Source organism: Ammospiza nelsoni, chromosome 5, assembly GCF_027579445.1.
Source record: "Ammospiza nelsoni isolate bAmmNel1 chromosome 5, bAmmNel1.pri, whole genome shotgun sequence".
NCBI lineage: Eukaryota > Metazoa > Chordata > Aves > Passeriformes > Passerellidae > Ammospiza > Ammospiza nelsoni.
This window is the reverse complement of record NC_080637.1, coordinates 65194082-65218976: the sequence shown is the minus strand read 5'-3', so window position 1 is coordinate 65218976 and position 24895 is coordinate 65194082.

Genomic DNA, 24895 nt, shown 5'->3' with positions numbered 1-24895 from the left:
AAGGATGGCATCCGCCTTTTCCAGACCAGTCAAATATTTCCTGCAGCAAGGATTTAAATTAATAGTTCAGAATTCTATTCATCCTGGGTTTTGATCGCTGCTAAAGACAAAGACCCTTTGTAACAGTCAGCATTCAAATGGACTACAGACAAAGTTTCCCTCTTTCTGATATGATGATTATGGGTCCATGTAGCAGCCACCAGCAGATAATTCACACCAGATGCCAGGAACCACTCTGCTCACAGCAGCTGGCTCAACACATGGAACCTGACAATTCCTGCATTTAACATCACTAAGTCTGTCCTTTCCTCTCCTCAATGACATGGAAGAGAGCCCTTATCCTTCTAGTTTTCAGGACTGGTTTGTCCACTCTACCCACATCACAACAACCCAAAAGAATTTGTGTAACCCATATGCCTTCTTTTTAGACTAATTTATGCATGCCCACGTCGGTGTGTCACTCAATGAGGGAAAACTTTATATCTACATGTATAATGTATATTTTTATAAATTTGAACAGAATTAGACCATCAGGATCCCAAACCAGATATGTTCCCCAAGTACAATAAGTTTTAATATTTGATTCTTAATACCCTAATCCAGAATTAAACAAATGTCATATCACATTGGAAGACAAATAGTATTTTTGGTAGTTGCTGTGAAAACATTTCACGTTGCTCATTTTTGTCTTCAGAGTAGATCAGCTATAGATTTTCCAACAGGTACAAATACATTCCTATGTACTTAATCATTATGAAACCTGTGGCAAAATGTGGACATTAGTAGCTGAGGCACTGCAAATTCATTGTGGTTTAGGTTGCTTTGGTCTAGCTCGGTTTGCAGCTCAGTGTTTTAAGCCAACAATCAGATTAAACAAGGAAGGAAACTTTTCAAAGCATTGAGCTGATATACAGTGAAAGGAAATTAAAATACTGAAAGAAACTTTTAAACTCCTTACCTACTCTTTGTCTTTGTAGGAAGAACAGTACATTACTTTTCAAGGCCTTCTGCTGCCTTCAGGTATCCCACCTGAAAAGTGACATATTAATTGTTATGAGCAAAGGAAGTAGGCTCTTTTCCTAATGTGACATATCTGATTGTATAATTGGACAAATTCTAGGAAACTTCATACATTAAATGGAAGAACTATACTGCTAACAGAACTCCTCTTTTTTTTTTTTTTCTTCCATAACATTTTTACTTCTCTGAAGTAAAGGGTGCCATCCATAATCAAAGACTGATTAATATATTCCAGCATTCACCGAATCCTTTAATCACCCAGACTACTTAATTCACTTTCCAAGATAGCCTTTGGAATACAGTGTACAACTGTTTTTCACTTAGGGGAGCACTTTCTGGTGCAATAACATCACTGGCAATCTAACCATGTCAGTGATTAGGTGATTCAGGGTTATATCATCCAGCTATTTGTTAGCCCTCCGTATTTCACAATTAAGTACAAAATTCTAAGTTTCTAGCCCACATGAATTAGGCACATTCTATGAAAACTTTTCCAAAAGTTTTCATATTCTTAAAAATTCTAAATAGCAAGAATAAATTGCCAATGGAAAACTACTCAAAGACATCTGTTCTCCCATCAATTTATTCAACAATCTCCCGTTAGCATGGACACCAAAGGGAGAATAGGCTCTGCAGAATGCAAGAAAAATGCATTTCACTAACTAAATAAATTCCTTCATATATTGTGGCAAGACAAATAAATAAACCCAGAGATTTACAGACAGCCACCTTGGCTGACATTTCAGAGAGCTGGAGCCTTTAGCAATATTTTTTGCTTAACTCCATCCTAACAAAGCCCTATCTCTTCTCCCAAAACCTCATTTCTCAATTCTCCCCTGCTCTCCTCTTTCAGGCCCACTTCCCAGTTTCTTTCTCTTTTTCCTTCCAAGGTGTGATTGCTCTCTTTGCTCCCCAAAGTCTCCTTCTTGATTGTTTTGCTCTGCTTTAATGAGTCCAAGGCTTCGCTCTACTCCAGAAATTGCATTTACCCTTTTTGTTCCCAAGCACATCTGTCTCCTCCAAGCTTTCTCTCCTGTTCTGACCTTCCTGCACTTCAGGACTTTTTTTGCCAAGTTTATTTCCCCTCTGTCTCTCAAGCCTTTTTTTTTTACTTCTCTATTTTTTTCCTACTCTTAGTGCACTAAAACCATGCCACTATTTCTTCTTCTTCTTTTACTTTCCCTTTAGCAGTGACAAACTAAAACTTGAGAATTCAGATTAGTAAAAGCAATAAAATAGCAGTCATTGTCCTGGTTTTTTTCAATCTAATATGTAGAGCAAAGAAGGAGGCTTTTAAAAACTGATCCAATCTGGACATGGCTAAAAACAATAGCAACTTTCAAGCTTCATCTGTGATATTTTATGCATAGAAATTCATATGGAAATGCCATTTGATATTAAACTTACATTATCTAATCCAATAATGAAATATTCAGTGTTGCATGTAGTAATACCTATTTATATAATTCAGATTTGATAATGTAATATAATTTAAATGCTAATGCTTAAAAGACTCTTGTTCTATAGGTTTACCATTTCTTTCATGTATACTCTGGCATATGATAAAAATTTAAATTTCTACAGACTCTAAAATGAACAGCATTTCTACCTTGTCCTTCACTGATGGACATTACTAAAAAGAATCTGCTAAGATTTTACTATTCTGATAAAAAAAATTAACATTTTATGGGCTATTTGCAGATTACTTTAAATTTTACTTTCTATCTAACCAATAAATTAATTTTTACCAGAGGAGAGGGGGTCCTTCCCTGTTCTCAGTGATGCTAATAATTATTTAGCTAGTTGATTCACTGGAGTCAGGGTTAGAATGTAGGGCAACACAACAGATATTTCATATTTAAATTCATTACTTTCCTAGTGCTCTGTGCTACATTCCTTAGCCAAGCAAAACTCCTACTGACTTCCTGTATGAGGTCCATCTTTATTATTTAGCAGATTGACAGAACCAGAGTGGTACCATCTATTACTACTGGCAAATAACATTTGAATTCATCTTCCTCTTATTCACAGGATGACTCATTCTGTGTCGTACACACTTCATTTTTGATTTATGTAAGATGTACATTTTAACATCCTTTCTGAGACTCATTTATTTAATCTATTTTTGTCATTCTATTCATTTGCTTATTCAAGCCATTTTGCATTAATAATCAGTCTCCATTCTTCTTCATTATTTGGTATTATTTGGTATAATGGAGTGTGTGCCAACTTTGACTTTTGGATAAATCTTCTGGATGAGTGACACATTTACTGCAGAAAGTTAAAATATATAAAACTTCAGACAGCAAAAAAAGCAAGATATTTGTAGAAGTATTGTCTAGTTTTGAACATAATAATTGTGACTTGAGCCAAATTAGTAATAATAGTATACTTTACCCAGCTATTTGCCTCCATACAAGAAAAAAATTGTTATCCCAAATAAGTTAATACTGAGAGCTAGAAATGTAGCTCTATTCAATTTCTGAAATACTCCCTAGGGTACTTCACAGCAAATGGGAGGTGTTACTTTAGCAGAAGTCTTATTTCTTTAGACACAAAATATTCTCCACCTTATTAATAAGTCAATATGTGTGGTTTACTTTCTGCAGGAATTTAGTCTCATGAAAAGTGAAGAATGCTTAACTGGTTCAGACTTCTGCTTTGCATGTCGTGCATATGGTTTTCTGTAAACAACTGAATGTCAGGACAACTGTCAAAACTTTCTCTAGAAGTGGAAACTAAATGGGCTTCTTCCAAAGAAACACCCTGGCCATACTTCTCTGCTACCTGTGTGCACAACCAATTTGTCACCATCTCATTGAAAAGGTCAAAGTTAAATTCTTGTGATTTTCTGACTGTTTTGGTCACCTAAATCATGACAGTGGTACTCTGATACCCTAGACTTCGTAGTTTGTGAAGAGTGTGTGGACAGTGTAGCTCTTGAAAGTCATTTCACAGAATGATAGAATAATTGGGACTGGAAGCAACCTCTAGATATTGTCTATCAATAAAAATAAAATCTAAAAATATCAGCTGTTCTCCCCTTACACACCACCCTTTTGGTTTGAGTAGTGTCAACTAATGCTCCTTGTTCGGTACTCTGTTCCAAGAACAGAGACTCTGCAATCTCTGTGGGCAGCTTCTTCCAGCCTTTGAACACACTCACACTGAAAACCTTTCTCTTATTTTACCTAAGTGTATTGTGTTTCAGTTTGTTTCCATTGCTTCATATCTTTTAACAGGATATCAGTGAGAAGAACCCAACTTCGTTCTCGCTTCTTCTCCCTCTTTTCCAATTTTAAAAATATCCCACTAAGGTTTGTTTACCAATTCTACTTCTCTGTCTGTCATCCACATGTCAAATGCTCCAGCCCCTAAATCGTCTCCATGCCTTTTACCAGCATGTACAACAGTATCCTTTCTGTATTTAGGGGAGCTCATGACTGGAATGGAAAAAGGGGAAGGGTCACTTCCCTCCATTCTCTGGAAACTATTTGGCTAATACAGCCCAAACCTCCTTTGCTACAAGGTCAAAATCTTAGCCCATGGTCCACTTGTCCATCAGAATCCTAAGGGCAGAATCCTCAGAAAATTCTTTTCTGGAAAGCTGATTTCCAGTTGGTTGGTCCCCAGCCTGTGTTGGTGAATGGGGCTGTTCCTTTGTTCTGGGTCCAGCCGGGACATGGCTGTGTTTTGCAGGGGAGGGAATGGCCAGGACCCCGTGGTTATTGCAAGCCACCCCAGGTGGGGAAGGGAATCTCTTGTGGAGAGGAGGGGCTCCTTCCAGTGGGGTAAAGCATGGCAGAGGGGGCTGTGTGGTAGGCCTGGGAGGGCCAGAGGGAGCCGAGGGGGAGTGTGGCAGCAGGAGCCATCTGGAATTGCCTGTGGATTCGTGTTACCACAGCGAGCAATAACATTTTCTTTTCTTCTACCCTCTGCCACCAGCATTGTTGATATTTAATAATTTCCTTGCTCCTTCCAGTAAATTGTTCTCACCTCAGCTCATGAGCTTTACCTTTTGTGCCTGCAGTTCTCCTCTCCAGCCTGCTGCAAGGAGCAAATGAGAGGTGCATGTCTTGGAGTGCTTTCAGTGGGAAGAGTTAAGTTGGAGAACGCTGTTTCTAAACCATGAAGCTTCACAGGTACAGAGGACTTTATATTTCTCTTTGTTATAAATAATGATATTTCTCTTGACCCATTTCTCCAGCCTGCCAAGGTCTCTCTAAAAGGCAGAAAAACCATTTAATGTGTTAATCACTCTAATTCTGCATCATCCACAAACCTGCTGTGTGTGCACTCTGCCCCTTCATCCAGATCACAAGTGAAGATGTTAAACAGTTTTAGCTCCACAATCTCAGTCTTGGAGCACCCACATCATGATTGTCCTCCAGTACAGCTTCATGTTGCTTCCCTTTAATCCACCTCACTATATCATCCAAACTTCACCAGTTTGTCAATGTAGATATTATAGGAGCTATTACAGGAGTGCTGAAAACCTTATAAAAATCAAAATAAACAATATCAGCTGCTTATTTTTTTTCATCCTTCTAGAAGACAGGAATGTTTTTGCTGTCTGCCAGTCCTTGAGAGTTTTGCCCAACTGCGATGACTTTCCAAAGATATTTTTTAGAGCAGCCTTGCAATGACATTGGGTGGCTACCTCAGCACTCTTAAATGATTATTTCCTCGGCAGCGTTACACCACATTTAGAAAACACTATCAAAGCATTCCTGTTGCTAATTTATATGTATATGTGGAAAACAAACCTTGAATTGTGTGACAGCTGTGTTTTCTGATTTATGTTGCACAGGTAAAGAATTTAAATCTACTTCAGGTGATTTTTGCACTAGCTATTCTTGGCAAAGCCAGTAATTGCTTATTCTCCCTATTCTTCTTGAGATGATAAGAGCATCACCTGAGTTTAAATAAATCGTGAAACAAAAGCAGAAAAAAGTCTATTTCACTGAATAGGTGTCATTTATCTTAAATTGTCCATGGTGGGAAAGGATTAGCTGTGTAAACAGTTAATGAGAAGATACCTACTTGGCTACTGCAAGTTAAAGAAGGAAAGAAAATAATTGAATATCAGGTTAGCAGACTCTCATTTCTCCTACAAAAGGGTACACTTGGAGGGAATAGCTACTCAAATCTATGATGCTCATTATAATCTATACAATGCTGGCCATTATTGGAGATTTCTGTTTGGCATCAAAAAGATGCACTCGCACACTTTATCTATAATAAGGTGTCAAATTCCAGCTAAGAGAATTTTTTTTCACACAAACATGCATAAATTAGCTGCCTAATACCTAATCCTTAATACCTAATCCTTCCTCATTAGCTTAATACATGCATCTCAAAGGCATATGTCCTGTGAGCAAACCCAAATATCTTTTTCTAAGATATTAATAGTAATATCTTCAGCATAACTGATTTCCAATTCTTGCATGTTTAGTCCATGTCACTTTTTCACATACCTCTATATGCATTCATTTTCTGGCTGCTTCTGCAATTGGAGTTCAAAAATTCTTACCCACTCCTGGTCACACCGAAGAAACCAAGCAATGATACTCACAGTCTTTTAGGGAAATACATGTTATTTTCCTTGGTTTAATTCTGTTATGCCAGTAATCCAACACGTTGTCCCACCATTGAGAAAATGGGTCTACATTTGTTAATTATTGCATCTACATACAAATCAGCTTGCTCTATAAGTTTTACCAGGCCTACATTATTTCAGAATATCTCAATATAGACTCAGACGCACCATCAAGTTGCTTGACAAATTATTGTACAACACATGATCTTTGTTTGCCAGTTCACTCTGCCAGAAACAACGGGAAATTACTGTGACTTAGGTCAGTCTGCAATGAAAACAACTAAAACTGAGACTCATTTCTGCTCAGGCTAGAGGCTAAGAAGACCCACTTGGATTTGCAATAGTCAGCTGACAGAAGACAGCATGTTAACATATGATAACTTGATTTGAAATCCAGGTTGATGGCACAGGACTGACTACAGTGAACCTTCAGCTGTGCACTGAACATACAGGTCTAACATGTCTGTTTGAAAGCCCTGCTTATTTTCATGTCTTCTGGAATATTTCGTGGGGGAGAAGATTTCATCCAAAGTCTTAAGCTAAAAGCCAGTAACTAAAATAATGACCTGGAGTGTCTTCTGAAGCACAGAAGAGTAAGACTGATTATATTAATCATATATATAGAGAGAGAGAGAGAGAGACACATATATATCTATATGTGTGTTTATGTATATGATTGTCTATATGTCTATACACAGAAATGTACCAATACTCTTTGGGTTTTGCCTTTTTCTTTTATATATTCTCTGTACTCTTCACAAGTACATTTGTAACTCTGTCACCCATTGTATAAGTAGCTAGTTTTCCCAGTACTTTTCCATGGCCTTTCCTAAGCAGAAAGAACAAATTTCAGAGCTCCAAGTCCTGGGAGGTACAAGGTACAAAGCCCCAGTGTAGTCTTGGTTCTACCTGGGAACAACTACCAAGAACAACTCTTGAAGATCCATCCTCATGGACAAAGTACAACTGGTGCTGAAGGGAGGCTCCAGAGGAGAAGCTTGACCTGTGGGGGGAATTTCATCACTATTTGTCCTCCTAATTGGTGTTTTTTAATCAATTACACTAATTTACTAAAACCTATAAATGTGTCCTCATCCCTGTAGGGGTGGGCTTTTGTGGACATCTTTCCATAATTGCCTCTGAAGGCCTTCATTAAATATCCTCTTTTATATTACCTCCTTGCCAAAATTATCTCAAGTTTCATTTCCAGGCTGGGCAAAAAGGCAACAGTACAGTGGCTATTTATTGATTGAAATTCCCCAAAACATTTCCTGTCCTTCTCACAGTCCCCTTTTCTCCAGATATTCAGGGCAAATCATTATGTCAACAAATTTTGACTTGACAGTGGGTTAATGGTTGGGCTTAAAGATCTTTTCCAACCAAAAAGATTCTATGGTTATTGAATTTTATTATCTCTGGGATCTTTCTGCATAATAGTATGTGTAAAGAATTCCCCACAATGAAGCATATTCCATGCATGATTGAGATGCTTACTAGCACAATGTAAGCTAACAAACACATAAAATATGCATTGAAATGTTTTAAAGTGGGAAATTGTTGTAAGTTTTAAGATCACTGTTCCCAGTTGAATTAATTTTGAATATTCTTTTACTAATTAGAGGGGATTCTAAAAGTATTAGAGCTCTTAAGTTCTGTTTGGCTAAAATTTCATGCAGTGGTAGGTTAAACCTTTTCAATGATCTCAGGATTAGCCTTAGCCTTCAAAGCTCATACAAAGGAAAGTTCTATAGTCCTTTCATCTGAGATGTTATTTTCTTTAGGATTATGAGATAATGCATCTGGAACAACATTCATTCATCCAGGTTTGTGGTTCAGTTGAAAGTCAGTCCAAATTCCTGTAATCACAAGTGACATCTGGCTAAACATGCACTTGGGTCAAGTTTAGACCTCAGCCACTATAAAGGGCTGTGGTTAAGAGAGCATGCTCAACTTGACACCTCCCAAACAGTGGAATACACTCTCAGTCCCCACCAACATAACAAGTTAGGGTTACATCTGTTTTATTTTTTTGTTTTTCGTAGCTCAACATTTTCTTTCAACAGCTTTCAAGATTTTTTTTTTTTTAATAAAAAGAATTTTCTGGTGTTTGTATGGTGCTTCCTACAAGAACTTTGGCTAAAAAAATGTTCAAAACCTAAATGTGATGTACCTGATGTCTCCTAGTGTCAATCAAAATATAAACCAGTATTTCAGAGCACTAACCAGTAGGTCCAATGGCAAGAAGCAAGTTACAAAATACAAATAGGGAATTTATGAAATAGAAAAAAATTGAACTAGCTTGAAGGTAGAACACATAGCAGAAAGCCTATAATTAAAAATCAACCAAAAATTCATCAGTACTTTAATCAAGTTGTAACAAAACTAGGGAACTACTTATCTGCTTGCACCAGGTGTTTCAGATGAGACTTAGTGACAGGACTTGGCTTCTTTGATTCTCATTACCTATTTTCTGTATGAAAGCATACTGGCCTTCTGTCATAATTATTTTCCTTGGCTCTGAATGAGAGACTGAATTTCATCTCATAGTTCCTCCAGGGGCTAGAACTGGTCAGTCTTGCTTACATTTTTAAGGGTTCAGAAAGAAAAATTACTCTTTCTGGATCAACAACACTGACAAATCTCTTTCTGCATCTTACATCACTGTAGAACTGACAATTCCAGTCATCTCATTTAGCAATACTCAATTTAACACTGCTCTGTTGAGTAAAGGCCACAAGAAAAGTAAAGTAGATGAGTATATCTGTCCAAAATGTATCTGCCCACAATGTTAGACTTCCAGTGAACACCTATTCATGTTATATGGCAGAAGTTACACCCATGGCATTCAATGATCCCTCATAGCAAAAAAAAAAAAAAAAAAAAAAGAAATAGTTTAATTAAAAACAAAGCTTTGTATACCTCATTCCACCTGAAATTCATTATCCCAAATCCTCAGTATGGTAAAGTGAGTAAATAGCAGTGAAAAGGAGAATTAATGCTAAAGGATGCAGACAATCCAAGAAAGTGCACATCAATAAAAGCAAAGAATAGCACATAGTACAGGGGAGTAAAAGAACTTGTGGTGCACTGAAAATCATATAGAAGGAGAAAAAAAGGAAACTATAGGACAAGAAGAAGAGTGTCACAAACTCACTCTAGGATGAGTAGCAAATAAAATTAGATACATATTTTATTTAGGTTTTGCTGGGGGATGAGGAGATTGTAACATCTGATTCAGCTTGACTTTGGACAACTCCTAAGCTATTTCTGCACTTTTCTGCTTCTAAAAATCTGTTTTTCTTTTGAACATGTATATTTTTTATTCCTTGTATGCTCTCTATTGCTACTACTATTTTTTAAAGTGGCCCCTCTTTGTAATTGTATTTACAGCTCCATCCTACTCCTCCCCAGGGCACTTTTTTAACTGCCTCCTTTTCCCTTTGGCTCCAAACTGAAAGTAACACCTACACTGTTGATGGCTTGGTCATGGTCTCATAATTACCCCCAGCTGTTTGTCCAGGAGGCCTTCTTTCTGGAATTATAAGTTGTTTGTACATTTTTCTATTGGTCAGACATGGAAAAGCCTGTAATCTGAAATAACTGCATAGTAATTCATGTATTAACCAGGTCATTTTCTGTTTACATATAATTTCCTTTCAGCATTCTCTTACTTTCTCAAAGATAAGCCTCAAGTTCAACACTTTTTTTCATTAAGCATTTCCTAAAGGTTTTTCTGGGATTTGGTCCAGCACCCATTTATAACAGCTTTCAGTATATTAATATTTGGTAATACTGCAAATAGAGTTTCACGTGGAATAAAGACTGCCCAGGCAGTGTCATTGAGAATCACAACTTTTTCCCTCCCTAAACTGCAGCTCGAGTTCCTTGTATTGCTGGATGCAAATCAAACAGGTTTGTGAATTAAGTATTTACATAATTTTATCTAACAGTCTTTGGAGTGATTCAGTCTACCATGTGGCATAAATGTATAGAGTGATATGGGGTAGAATGCTTAAAACTGAAATTATACAGAAGTACATAACTTGAGTGAGTTAAAACTCTTCCTGGTAAAAATCAGTAGTTTACACAGAGTTAAATACCAGCCATCCAACATTAAGGCTATGAACACATTCTTTAGCTCAAATTCTCTATCTTTTCTTGTCAGTATGATTAAAGGCTCAGATTCAATGTAACTGATGTCTAAGGAACTTTAATTTTCCTTTGATAAACTGACAAAAAAGTAATTTCTTTAATCTTAATCCAAAGGGCACAATGTTACAATGGACTCCTTGTGAGTTTCACCAAAACATGTGAAAATCTCCTCATACCTCCAGAGCCCTTTACTAGAAGCCACTACAACATTCTGCCAGATACAGGGCTACAGGCAGTGGATTAGTCTGGAACAATTAAAAAACCTGGTAGTTTTTTCTGTGGTGTGAGAGAGGTATATGAATAATTTCCTATAAAAGTAAAATAATAATTGATTCAGAATCAATTTAGGTAGAGCAGAGAGAATATGAAGTAAGTAGGAGAGCCCAAGGCTCTGCACATTAAGGATGTGTTCTCCTAATTGGTTTTGGGGGAGTGTGAGGGAGTAGAGGTAGCATTTGAATTTTGGGTTCTACTAATTGCACTTTTTTCCTCAAAGTCCTGTCACAGTTGTCTGGACAGACACACAGAGAGTATTAAAATATTTTGTGCAGAGTAGGGCTATACTGCTGCAACCATCATACGGGATCTGAAGTCTATAGCAGAAGTGAAAAATGGAGTTTGTAATGTACCAGTGCTATAACATGGAACCGCCTTTCTACCCCTGTTCTGTTTCTTCTCCATAAATGCATACATACTACTGAAGTGTTCATACCCACATTTTCTGTGGATATGTAAATGGCACATGCAACATCTGTATTTTAATTTGCCTCTTATATTTTGTGCATTGCTCCATTTAAGAAGAAATATAGCATGACACACGTTGGGCTCGAAGGAATTCATCATGTCTGTACCGTCACTGGAATGAAATGTCTCTTTCTCCTATCCCTTGTTCCCATTTTCATTCAAATTGGACGGAAGAAACAGTCCTAGCAGATTCAGCTTGTCAGCTATATTACTGGTAAAAATCTGTTTGGAAACCAGATTCCTCCACATGAAAATGTGTGTGTTAATTAGCCCCTTTTGTGTCAGCCTGCCTCTGAGCCAAGTCTGAAGAGTCATTTGAGGGCACCGAATGTCTGTTCTGAAGAGAGGCTTACGCGATTGAGAGTGTCATGACCACTTGAAAAACTTTCTTCAAGGATGAGAACTTTTCTGTTGGCAACATGTTATCAGGAACATCTAGTCCAGCACCATCAAGGATTTTTCTGTTTATTTTAAAAACATGCAGACACTACAACTCCCTTTGGTTCTAGCGATAGAGGGAATTGAGGGCAGAAGAAAAAATGCTTGGAGAGATTGATCTAATGAACTAAATGCAATTTATCATGAATAAATGTCTGGATTTAAGTGCCACAAGTTTACCTATCCACTCCTGCTCCATCTGCAATGATTTTAATCACAGACCAAAGCCAAGAAACACAGCTATGACTTATGAATTTCAGTCCCTATTAAGAAAACTGGCAAGGATAAACTGAGGGGTGTTGGTCAGGCTATTACCAGCAGAAAGAGTAAAGTGCAAGGGTATCTGCATGATGTGTGCCCATTTTTATTAAAAGCCTGTACTCATATACATTCTCTTTTTGGCTTTTGTGGCAAATAAGGACCAATGTTTTCCAAACCTTCCTGACTTCATTGCTGATATAGGGTCCCAATCCTCCAGACTGAGCTGGAGTGAACAAGGCAAAATGAACCAATTTCCTAACAAACCCAGCAAGTTTCTTCATTCCCTTCCCCCACACTGAGCCCATGCACTCACTTTATCTTTCCCACAACTCGTGTCTCAAAGAAGCTCAAGGGTTATTTTTTATTTTTTTCTCCTAACCACCCTAAACTGCATTTCTGCGAGGACACTACTTCCTTCCATTCTCAGCAATTTCAGAGGCTGCCAGAGGCTGCCCCTCTTCCCAGAAGTCACTCACAAAGTCAACAAGCAGTTTACCCTCTAACTGTTTTGATGTTGGCCTGCCTTCCAGCAATTCTCAGTTGGCACATAGTCTCCTGCAGACTATAATCAGCTTGGCACATGTTAAAACACCCATGCCAGGGCCGTGGCCAGAACGAGTCAAGTCAACTGCTGTGTTGCAGTTACAGCTTGCCTTGTTACAGTTTCAGCAACACACTCAAGACCAGACTCTCTGACTGCCCACATTGTCTAGCGCTTCACATCTCCTTTATGTGAAACTGAGAGCATTGCAGCATTAATGTCAAGAAATAAACCTTAAGAGAATTTTCCTCCAGCATCCTCTGAATTCCTTACACAGCTTGGACGATCTGCATTCCTGCCAGCCCACCCCAGTACTCCAAAACATCACGGCTGACACAGCACTGCCCATCCTGCCCTCATCTCATGTCAGACTGGCTAACCCCTGTAGCTCTTCCTAAGATTTGTCCTTTCCAAAATCCTGCTGAACAGACCAAACTCACTGGCAGGCATTTTTTCCTTTTGGAGATGTGTGACCACGACATTTGGGACAAGAAGAGGAAGTGGAGTACATCATTCCCTGGGAGGGGAAATTCAGGGAATCAGATATCCAGGTCTACAGTCATGAGGATGCAGTGGAACATCTCTCCTGTCTACATGGCCACTCTTTCCTATGCAGGACATTCTGTTCACAGTCATATACAGAAAATGTGATAGCAGATATTTTTTAATGAACACTCAGTGGAGAATTCAACAGCCTGCATGACAGAGAAGGCTAATGGCACTCACACTTTGCCCATTGTTCTTTCAAAAAAACATATGGCTGTTAGGGGATGAAATTTTTTCTTAAATACTTTGGAGAAAAACAACCTTGTCACTGCATGACTGGTATTTCAATTTTCTGGTTTTCCCTGAACTGCAAAATTTGCTAACACTATAAAAACATCAAAATAAGGCAGCCCATCAAGGGCATAAACATGATATAGTGCTTCTAAAAAAAAAGTCAGTGCTTAATCTGACTGTGATTAATATGGGTAGCCTTTTTATATAGATTCTGTCTGTATTAGCAAAAATAATTTTATCCCTTTTGGGGAAGAGTGTTTGTATTTAACAACTGAGAAAAAAAGGCCTGTCTTTCAGATTTTACAGTATTTTACAACTCTTTTATCCATGTAAGGCTAATAAAATCATCTTAAATTGTAAAACAGAAGTGAAATTGAGAAACAGAAGTGACTTTTACATTTGACCAAAAGAAAAAAAATGTTTTTGCTGTTTGCAAAGAGACTATTACTTTGGCCTAATGCCCAGTATATGTTGATACAGATGGTATATCTCCCTTACCTTGCAAGAGCAGCGTCCACCAAGGTCAAGGTCTTCCCTGTATTCATATCAACAGTGGCAATCCATGCACTTTGCACAGCATTTTGAAGAGCTCTATAGTCCTGAGTGATCCTTATAGCACTCTCCACACTGCCAGTCCACCTGCTTCACAGGCAATGCCTTTGCTCTTTGACTAAATTGGAGGAAACCTCAGCAGATGCGTGGCACCTGTTCCATGTAGCTAAATTCCTTGTAGTCACCTCACTGGGGATGCTGACAAAGCAGGCCAAGAATGACCAGTGCCAGGGAAAAACAATGCTGCTTTCCTGTTCTGGGCAGCAGAATCAGCTGCCCTGGAGCCTCCTGCTCCCTTCCTCACTGTTCTTCAATGCCCTGGACAGTAACACAGTCACAGAAAGGCCAATGGCAGTGTGAAGGGCAGCAATGAGAAGGCTCCTTTAGGAAAAGCAGGGTGATGGATCACTGAGTGTTTAGAGCAAAGAAAGGAGGAAGCATCCTTACAAGAGCTGAATTCATGGCAAGGACATCCTGTGAACGGGAATGGCACAGCTGAAAGTCCTGTGGTCACCTCATGTTGTCACCTCATGTGGTCACACGTTCATTGTGGTCATGTGTAGGTCCTTTCCCTGAGATATCTTCATTGCAGAGATGATCTGGAGAAATGCAAAGTAGTACAGAACTGTGGGAATCTAGAACCCATTGTGAACTTCCTTCCTTTATTTATCCTGGAGCAGGAATGTTTCTGGGCCATCTTACCTGTTCCTATTTTATGCAGGAATGAAAAGCCCTAGAAGAAGCTATTTCTTGCAGTACACTGTAAAAAATAAATATAATTTTCAGCTACTACTGCAGCATAGACTGACATCTATAATGCTTCCCCACCTCCAAATTTGCAGATTCTTTTCTTTCCTGAAGATATATTCTTTAAGATAAATGTTTGTTTAACATTAGTAACAAGCCTAGACATGTCTATTTATTATAAATCTAGTAAAATGGACCCTTCTTATTGATGAGGCATTAAATGTCAAGTTTATCTTGGATGACACTTGGAAATGCAAGCAATTAATAAATAAATGTGTCTTTTTTTGTTGATATAGGTTACTTAATATTACAGTTTATCAAAAATCAGTCATTTAATGGTATGCTTGAATCTGTGTGTGGTTTGCTTTCTTTTTTCTCCTTTGATACTTCTGGTATTAGCTCAATTTCAGAGTTCCTACAAATTTACTGTAAAAGATCTGTTTGACAATGAGAGAAGAAGTTGCCAGCCATGCCAATTATAGTGATTTTGTGGTGTGGGACTTGAGGCCATTGGGAACTAAAGATCCATGCCAGAAAAAAAAAAAAATAAAAGCTTTTCTAGGCTTCTGTGTTTCTTTCACAATTGTATTCACATATCCAATTCAAGCTATGGCTCAGTGGTATGTTATCTAAAGAAAGAGATTAGGTTCACATTAGGTTCACATTAGGACTTTTCTGACTACTTGATATTAAGCAGGGATATAGAAGATTTTTTTTTTTTTTTTGCCTAGAAAAGTAACATCTGGAACAAATAGAGTCTTTAACTGATTATCATTAACACAATTGTGTTGTGTTCTCAAAAAGCTATTAAAAAGTGTTAACATGGTTACATCATGAACTTCAGCTGGTTCTTATAACACAAGATCAACTAATGCCAGACATGTACACATATGGATATTTAAAATACTGTATTGTAAGACAAGATTCTGAGAACATTTTCATTAATATTCAGAGTACTTACCAGTTCAAGCAGTTGTTTTGAGGACAGATTTCACTACCCATATAACTCTGAACAGTATTTAAGCTCACATGTAAAGATGTTAACAGTTCTGTGGGTAGTAAGGAAGCAAGCAACCACTATGAATGAAGAGAAAATCCTTTTTTTTCCTTTTTTGTCAAACCATTCTGTCTCACCTGTTATTCAAATAATGCCTTTTAAAAAGTGGCACACATGACAAAAAAAAAATCAAATACAGACTTCATTAGATTAGATTATGTCAGAATGTTAAAAATATCTCCCTGTATAAAGCCCAAGTGGACCGTGACAGCTCTTTTCTCACTATGCACAGCTTGATGTACCAGTGCAAGACAGGAACTAAAACAAAAATAAAAAACAGCGGTCTGCAACTACGAGGATAATATGGGGAAACTAGTAGCTGTCATTAACACCTGCTTTTGGCTTTGAGAGAGTAAAAGTGTTGGTTAATCCATTTGTTTTTAGGAGACAAACCTCCTTGGCAGAACTTCCCAGCTGTATCATGAGCACACTCTGGTCAGTTTGTCACATACAGCAGTGAGATAGCCAAAGGCCAGGTGCTTGCTGGGCTGTGAAAGCATTCCATGTGCTTGGAATGAAGGTTGCTCTAGACTCCTCAGCTCACCTGGGAAACAGGAAAACCCAGTAGTTGTTAGCAAATACAAGGAATTAGTACTCAATGCTTCTGGACCACATTGGATTTTTCTGATGTGCAAGGTCATGAAATGGTCGCCTCCAGGAAGACTGAGACACATAAAAATTCAGGACACTGTTTCTCAGGCAACCTTTAGCCTGTGAGTTTCCTGTGACTACATAAGGACAGCGAAACTGAGGACTTCTGAGTTCCCCAGATAGGATGTGCTTTTTGAGCCTCAAGTCAAGACATGACCATGTTGTGAGACCTTCCCAAAAAGGTGATATCCAAAAAATATCCAAAAAAAGGTGGTGACTGGGTTGTCTGCCCAGTGAAGTGTAGGCACAGCCCCCAAACTCAGCATTGCTGGTAAGTATGGCACTGAACAAAATACTGGTTTTCCAGTGTTTGGACACTACATGACATGTGCACCCACAGGGAAGCAATAATTATTATACTAAATAGTAGAGATACCATTTTCATGGCAGGAGGAGTAAATTGTGAAGAAAAACAATGAGTTCCATGCTCAAAGACCAAGAAATTATCTGCTTGCTATTCAGAAGGATGTTTTGCAAGGCTGAAAAGTGGTCTTGGAGATGCCAAATATGTGCTCATTCAGGTAGTCTTGAGTCCATACTTTTTGTCCTATTACTGAGCTACAGAGTATTTCCAACAACATTCAATTTTCATTCAGGAAAGAAGCTGAATGCACAGTGAGGGCTGATGAAAGGGTTCAGGTGCAATTATATCTTATTCCTATCATATCCTGCACTTTATTTTTCAACCATAAAATCCTATTATTTAATATAGAGTGAAAAGGATGTTATTTTTATGCAGTAACAAGGCTATGGATTCTTATGATGAAAGAAATACTGGCAAAATAGGCAAATATTTTTCCAGTAATGAACTGAACAGTAAATTTACACCTATTGCAATATGACTGGAATCATATATAGCTGTCACAACAAAAAGTAGAAAGAAAAGCACATAGCATACTCTTCGTTTCCCTGTAAACAATGTTTCTGGAATAAGAGTAGAAGAAAATGATAAAAACTATAAGTAAATATTCGAATAAAAGAAACAATGCACCTATCAGAATAATATCATCTTTTATAAAGAGTATAAAAAATATATCTGGAATTTTAAAAAACCAACTGATTCCAAGCCAATATGTTCCAGTCTTGCTAAAATCCACGGTTCAATTATTAGTACTGAATTTTAGGGTTTCTAATACTAGATAGAAATATTCTAAGCATACATGACACAAAGCTTCAAACAAAACTCAGCGTGCCTGTTAAAATTTGCTGGAGTTTTGACAGGCTAATTCTGTACCTGCAGTCCTTATGGCAGCTCACATAAAAATTGCCTTCACCCCTATATTGTTATGAAGAATGAAATACCATGTCTCCTTCTGCAACCAGCACAAAACCACATCAACACTGAATCCTGCTCTGCCTTATTAGCTGAAATGTGATCTTGTGTTCACAGCTGATCTGGCTCAGACTTGTGATTCTGAATGACCTCGTCCCATACAGATCCCCTACAATGAGTATAGCCACATAAAAAAGGTCTGTTAAAATATGAATCATTCACCAAAAGACAGAAAAGTATAAAAAATTCCCAAATAAATACAAGCATTGCAAAATATAGGTGGATACTATGCTTGCATGTACTCTTTCTTTTATGTCAAAAGGAAAAAAGAATGAAAATAGAAACTTATAAAGAATGAGAAAATTTAAAATCAAATACTAAGCAAAGATATTTGCTCCACTGATGAAATCTGCTACACAGCCTGCTAGGCTTTTCAAATCTCTAAGTGTTTTGAAACATTGATGATGTGTGATGATCTCAAAACTGTACCAATATTCAGTTCTTTACCATTATGCTAATGTTCTTGCCCATAAAAAGAGTTTTCAAAAAGTAACTTTTTTTTTTTAAGCAAGCAATAATAATCTTTAGATGATGTAGAAAATAACCTATGTAAGAAAAAAAAAGTAAGAAAAATAAAGATTTAGAAAACTGAAATAGGAGAGCTGTAAAGTAGACATAGAAACAGGAAAGTCCTGTTTAAACAGATAACACAGAATACAAAGTAAATGTGCTCACCCTTCTCTTAATCTTTTGTAAGGAAAGCTAAAATTCCAAACAATGAAAGAAAATAGCTTAAGATTTATTTCTCTTCATCATCTAAACTTCTAGCCCATGATACTCCTCACAGGACTTGCCCTTCTTTAACAAAGTTAAAACATGTGTTCTTACTTTCTTCTTTCTTTTATCATTTTAGAAAACCCTTATATTCATGCTTTTTTACTTTGTTGGGTTTCTTAAATCTAAAATTCTAAGTAACACAGAAGGAAAAGAGGTTGAACAATCACAGAAAGCGTGCATAGGATTCAAAATGATCTTGCCAATCTTAAAGGGTGGTTACCACCTAGTAGCACCAAAAGAAGTCCAGTTATCTCTGCAGGTGCTCATTGCCACTGAAAAGCACCCCAGCCAGTAACCTTGGCAGAAAAAGTTTTGGGCTGCACAAATGCAGGTTCAGGGCCTCAAAAAAATGTTATTCTCATGAGTCCATTTGTAGAACCAGGAACTTATTCTATAAATCAGTGATGTGTCCATATTTAGACTAATGATTAGTTAATAAATGCTTCCCTTACAACCCTTGCAATCCTAGGCATTGGTGTCTTCCACTTCTTGGGATGCAGTTCCCTTTCCACTTTAATTTCACTGTCTTTAGAGATGTTACTCCTCTCTTACTTAAGTTTAAATAACAGCCTTGCTTTTTTAAGAAGCATAGTAATGAGGCATAAAATTTTATCCTGCCTGATTGTACTTGTATTGTACAGCAATCATTCCAGAAAAAGTTTTGTGAAGTAGGTCTTTGACAAGAACACTTGTGAATGGTGCAATAGAAAAAAAAAAGAAAATAAGTAAAAGGAAGCATCTGTTGGGAATTCTTCCAGCTGTGCTTAACACATTTGGAAGATGACAGAGACATAATATGTGCAAGGATAACACAGTAGCTTGTCACTTCCTATAAACATGCAGAGGTGTTCTTTCAGCCATGATAACGTTTTCCAAAAAATACATAATATGGCTTGCTCTGCTTTCCCTCCATGGGTCTCAAAGTAACTATTATTCCTATCTCACAGAGAAAAACATGCAACTGGTTGGAGAAATTACTCAAGTGGCTCAGGTCATTCAAAGGTAGGAATTGAAATAACAGCCAAGTTCAATGTAACCATATTTAAGATCTGTTAGAGATCAAAAGTGCATTTTTGTTAGTTTTAATTCATTTACATACAGGATGCCCTGAAGCCCAGAACCACAAGTTTGCAAAATTGGTCTCAGTGGCCTAAGCTGCCACTGCCTTTCAGAAAACCTAAAACCACATCCAGTGACAAAATAACATTATCAAAGCACAGCAGATAAAAATAAAGGGTGCAAAATACATCAAGCTTACTAAGCAGATATTGCTCAGAACCACAAAATCCATGCACAGGTTAAGATCAATCTGCTATAGTTCAATGTACTTCATATTTTAAGATGAAAATAGGGGAAGGAAATCAGAATTGGTCATTTGATCAGACAATTCTGTTCAAAATGGCAATGAAGTCTGTTACAGAGAAGCACTCATGAATCAGAGTCGATATAGCTCTTATTTGGAGTAACTTTGTCCTTCTGTGGGCTCTTTTCAGTACTTAAATTATCCAGTAGTTTCTTGATGAAAGCATAGTTGACCAAAATCTAAGAATCAGAATTTGATTAGGTTGTTTTTCGGGTCTGGGTTAATTTTTTTTTCCATTAGCTTTCAATGGTTTGTTCAAAATAAACCAGAGTATCACTATATCAACAAGCCAAACTAGAGGTGACTGATTTATCTCTAGCTTCTATTTGACGAAAATATACAGAAAAATGTCAGTGACAGAGCTCAGTATTTGAGCATACAGAACATATCGGCTTCAGTCCACAAAACACTGTGTAAATTTAATGGGATAAGCCCCTTCTGAGTAGTAAATCATGGGAGTGAAGAGAAATGAGCCCAGAAGAAACAGTCCTAAGACATACAATAAGCACCAGATTAATTGCAAATTAAATAAATTTAAAATGGTCAAAGCAGATGTTCTTTTTTTTTTTTTAGAGACATCTTATTTCATCTCCAAATAGAGTTTGCTTTTAAGTAGAATAAGGAGCAGTATCTGAAGTGTCTAACTCATGCAAATACTCTTTAGTCCAAGATACAATAGATGGGCATTTTTGTCATTTTCTTACACTGTTGGCTTTGTATGGACATACACAACCTGCTTATAATAAAATTTACGGTATTCAGTTCTCTTTACAGTTTTTCCTAAGTCAGCAATTAAAAAAAACCACATAGGCATTGACATTCATGTGTCTAACTTACAGAAAAAGCAAAATACCATTAAACATATGTGCTAGACCCTATTCTATAAAAATCTGTGAGCACATATTTAGCCTTGATGCTAATGATTACTCAGGGAAAAAATTAATATGTCTCTACATTCCACCTAAATGTGGAAGGAATAGTTCTAGGAAATTAAGGGAATGTCTAAGGTTATGCATTCTTTTTTTCTGTGACAGAGGCAATTAAATGAATCATAGAAATCACTCTTCATACACATATAAGTTAATGGTTGCCCATCTCAATTCCCACATATTTTACCTTCTTTCTATGAATGCAAGGACACAGCTTACACAGTCATATGTCCTAAATTTCTCTCTCTCCTAATTCTGACTTTTTGCTGCTTTTAGGAATAAGAAAGTAAGCAAATTTTTTAAGCAAAGATGACCTATTCAGGAATTAATATTGGGAAAGTGAGAGCAAGACTACAAACAGCTAAAACTGGGAATTTCCAGTTTAATGGAAAATGCTGGTATTTTGATTATTCTGAATCAGAACAAACTATTTCAAAATTTCCCACAAAGCAGAAATTAAAAAAAAAAACTTTAAAAAATGCTTCCAGAAATGTTGAAACACATTTTTGAGCTTTTTAGTTTTGTTTAGTTAATATTTTGATATTTTGTATTTTTTTACAGTCATAACTATAGCTCATCTCATGACACAATTAATGCGTAGCTTCCATAATATAGTATAATTTTTTAAAATTTAATTGTTCAAATTGTGAACAATTATAACCAACAACAGTTAATATATATTTAATTTGAGTAGGAAAATAGGATCAATAGTTGATTTTCTATTACTCACAGCACATTTGTTTCAGAAACAATGAAAACGTCATGTTAATATAAAGATATCAAAACAACAGTTACTTGAATTAATGCTGTACATTAAAATTTTGAAGTAATTTTATCTTGCTCATCATCGCAGCATTTTCACCATACGCCATCAGTTTACATGTCCATGGATTAATTTTGAGCTGTTACTAACATCATTTTTTTTACCACTGCTACCTATAAGCCATAATTCTGGACTTTCTCACACATCCAACACTCATGTTTTTCTTGATCAGCAAATACAAAGGATTTCAATGTATGTGATCCTCCCTAAAACTTAATCATGAAGCTTGCACTCTCCCTGTTTTGCCCAAAATGAGAAACTGTTTTTCATGGCACTGCTTTCTCCTTGGTGTCTCTTCAATACTGACAAAACAATGACAGCTCAGTCTGCATGCCCTCATCCTTCCCATCAAATTTGTCACTTGTATTTCATCTAGTGATGATGCTGCTTGGGTCACCATTACAAAAGGTGTCTGAGCCTTTTTTTAAAAAAAAAGTTCTTTAGCTCACATCAACAAGCAAATTTTTTTTTTTTTGACTTCTGAACTTTTAATTTGATGAAAGGAATTTTCCACCATACATTTGACTAATCACTGACTTCAAAACAGAATCCCATATTAATAAAATATTCCACCTCTTCCTGCAAAGACAAATTTGTCTCTGCCATTTTATATAATGAAGAACAGCTGTTTGCCAGCCACTTGGGTTTATTTGCCTTCTTCCATCCTTTCCTAAACCATGCCCTATCACCCTCTGAGTGATATCTGTTATAGTGGTGATATCTATTACAGTGGTTCTTTCTACTAGACTGGTTCTCTCTTGGTTTTCTATAGGAAAACTTGTAATCCCAGTGTAAAAAAACAGACAACAGCTACAAATAATTGCATTTGGTAAGAGTGATCTAACAGAGAAGAATACACAACAAAGGTACATTGGTTCGGGTGGTTTTAGGCATTGTGGCAATGTTCCTACCTTTTAAGAAAGGATTTAGGTAGAGACAATCTATTAATTAGGATAATTGCCTATTTTTTTATTTGCTATCTTCTATAAAACAGAGTTGTCCCTGGAAAAACTGACACATGAGATCTATAGCATTAGAGCATGTTAGTGAAATCATTGGTGTAATAAAGAACAAAATATGAAGGTCAGGACACACAAACACACATAAATACCTGATTCCATCTCTCACACATTTCATATGTCTTTGTTGCTATTATAACACTGAAGGTTATAATTAATAAGACAAACAAGGATATATATACTATAGCCTTTTAATGTAGAATAGCTACACACATTCCAAGTAGAAAACTGTACATCTTTTGTAAATACTTTGAAAACTGCCATAAACTCTGTAGTTTACAGATGCATTTTATTTAAGGGAATGTATACAACTGCATAAGCAAGCACTTATTCTAAGTGGTTTAAAAAGTTATTATATTTAACAAGGGAGGAATGAATCAATCTCCAATAGTTAACTGACTGCTATACTGACCAGAAAACTATCACCAGCATAGAAGCTGTATTTAGGAAATTAGTGATCATGAGATCAGTATGACCTAAGGGATTTTTAATTTTCTGTTTAAAAAAATGGTCTTTGTGAAGAAAAGCACTGCACTAAGTCTAAAAACCTCTAATGGAATATCTTGAATCTCTTCTGTCTTTCTGACTTTTTAGAACTACTTTAAAACAAGAACCAAATGAAAGAAGGGAAGTGGGACAGAGCCTTAGGCTGGTCAGGTGCGTTTAGAATGGCTCTGTGGAGAGAACCAACATTACCAGTTGTTTAGAGACACTATGATTCTCTGATTACCCTGAGAGCCCAAAGCTGAGCCTTCTGCTGCTTGCTGCTCTCGTGACCAAGAGAGGCCTGCTGAAACCTTGGAGAAATCAAACAGTGAAGAGTGAGGAACGTTTGAAGCCTGGGCAGCAGGGAGGTTACGGAGGAGTGTATTCCTTCTCTTATTTAGGAAGGGAAAGGCAGAAGTGTGTGCACCCATCTGTTGTGCTGCAAAAAGAAAAAAAAAAAAAAAAAGGTAAAGATTATAAAGATTATCAGAGCTTTCTAATTTGTCTTCCCACTTTCTTCTTTAAGGCTAGTGGAGTGAGTGATACATGTCCTGCGAGTTGCAGCTGGCTTCATCAAGGTATGTGCAGAATGGTGCCACCACTCAGTGACCTCTGAAGTGCAGAGGGGAGGATAAAACAGAGCAGAACATGAAAACACAGCACCTGCAGTACAAATGTGTATCAGAATACCTGAAATATTAGTATTACCTGAACCGAGCAAAATTACCTCCAAGCCCCCTGTGCTTCTGCCATTATGGTACATTAGAAGAAATCCCTTCCAAAGATTAATCAGCTTAGCTAACCATACACTGTTTAAAAATGCACAGAGCAGAGTATTAGCCATCCATGGAGCATACAAATAACTAAATGTGTCCTTTCTGCCTGGCAAGCACCCTATAGTTCAAGGTGGATCTGAAAACTGACAACAGATCTGGGCCAACGTGGTCTCAATTGTTATTTTCAATAATAAAGTACAGCTAGCACCTCAGCATGCAACCCTCACTTAGGGGAAGCAGACAGGGACAAAATGCAATGTTCTGGAAGAGCTTTTATGGAAATCATGCACTGCTTGTGACATGTGTTTGGTCTCTGGAGCTGCAGCCTTGTCTAGCCCTCACTTTTAAATGCCATCTTCCAAACTCCGAGGGTAACAAGCATAAACTGTGTCTATAAAACAACATCACAACTTTATTCTCAATAGCTAAGTATTGAAATGCAAGCATACATTATAAATAGAAAAACAGCTGGCTTGGAGCACATTGCAAGCCACTAACACAGTTGAGGGATTTGAATGACATCATAACCCGTGAGAGCATGTTGCTGGCCAGCTGGTGTTATTTATAATATACTCATAATTGAGGAAAAATAAAAAGGCAGAAGTTAGGTATTGCAGAACTAATAAAGTTGAATTCTCTCTTTCTCAGTGTCATTTAAATTGTTATCAAGAGAAATTTGAAAATTACTACTAAAAAGGGGGGGGGGGGGAGGTTATCACTTTATAATTACAACAGCAGATATAAATGTCATGGAAGCCCCCCAAACTGGGCTACTTGTGTTACTCTATTCATAGTACTGTAAGTTCTAGGAAATTACATTATTTCTCCTGTGTGGTTGTTGAAACAT